Source organism: Colobus angolensis, unplaced genomic scaffold (assembly GCF_000951035.1).
Source record: "Colobus angolensis palliatus isolate OR3802 unplaced genomic scaffold, Cang.pa_1.0 Scaffold88, whole genome shotgun sequence".
Taxonomy (NCBI): domain Eukaryota; kingdom Metazoa; phylum Chordata; class Mammalia; order Primates; family Cercopithecidae; genus Colobus; species Colobus angolensis.
In genome coordinates, this window is record NW_012122709.1 from 5,168,566 (window position 1) to 5,168,830 (window position 265).

Here is a 265-nt window from a genome sequence, read left to right on the forward strand (position 1 = left end):
TTTTTTTTTTTTGAGACAGGGTCTTGCTCTGTTGCCCATGCTGCAGTGCAGTGGTACAATCACAGCTCACTGCAGCCTTAATCTCCTGGCTCAAGCGATCCTCCCAGCTCAGCCTCCCAAGTAGCTAGGACTATCCGAATGACACCACGCCCAGCTGATTTTTTGTAAGACAGAGTTTCGCCATGTTGCCCAGGTTGGTTTCAAACTCCTGAACTTGAATGATCCTCCTGCCTCAGCCTACCAAAGTGCTGGGATTACAGGTGTG